Here is a 946-nt window from a genome sequence, read left to right on the forward strand (position 1 = left end):
TTACTCTAGCAATAACAGAGTTTTTGGCAAGGGACATGATGCCCATCACCATGGTGACCAAGCCTGGGTTTACAGCCTTAATTAATACACTGGATAAGCGGTACAGTATGCCATCCCAGACATATTTTAGCCAGGTTGCTATACTGGAGCTGTATAAAAGATGCAAAGAGTGACTGCAGAGTTGAAAACAGCTGAGTTTGTCTAGTATAACAGAAAGATACAATCCCTATATTTGTTGATAAATACAAAAGACAAGGAAAAATAATTGGTTATTTAATCGCAATATTTAAAAAAATATTGCAATTATTATATTTCCATATCGTCCAGGCCCTATTTTAAATGGATAATTTCTTTTTCTTTTTTATTTGTTTTATGACTTGAGCAGTAGCACTAGCAGTAATTCACACACACCATAATGCCATATCACATGTTGAGCCAATAGTGATTTAGTTCTTTGGAGTTCTTTATGGCCCCCTCTTGTTGCTCCCCATTGCTTTTTTTTTTTTAAAGTGGGTGGGTGCATAATGCATATAGTTTCATTTGTACATATATCTACATAAATTCATGTTTGGACGTGCAAGATCTTATCTTTGCTCATTCGCTTCCATGAATGTTAGAATATGAAGACAATAATATTTGCATTTCCTTGGATGTTAGAGTGTTAAGACATTCTAAATGTGTCTTCCCCCAAGAAACCGATTGTGATCAATTTCATCAGCACTGTTTTTATGAGCTAGTAGTCTTTAAAGTATAACTTTACTGCTACCATTTAGTTACGTTTATCCCCTTTTTTGCAGACATGTTTTACAACAAAGCAATGCAATTTTGCTTACTTGCTTCATTTTGACTCATACCCTCTTTCACTGTTTCATCGAGATTGATATAAACCATCCCCATTGTCATTTCCTGTAAGGATGTAAGCAGTATTTTGTATGTTAGCTTAAAT

This window comes from Leuresthes tenuis, unplaced genomic scaffold, assembly GCF_036924035.1.
Source record: "Leuresthes tenuis unplaced genomic scaffold, fLeuTen1.0.hap1 SCAF_17, whole genome shotgun sequence".
Classification (NCBI taxonomy): Eukaryota; Metazoa; Chordata; class Actinopteri; order Atheriniformes; family Atherinopsidae; genus Leuresthes; species Leuresthes tenuis.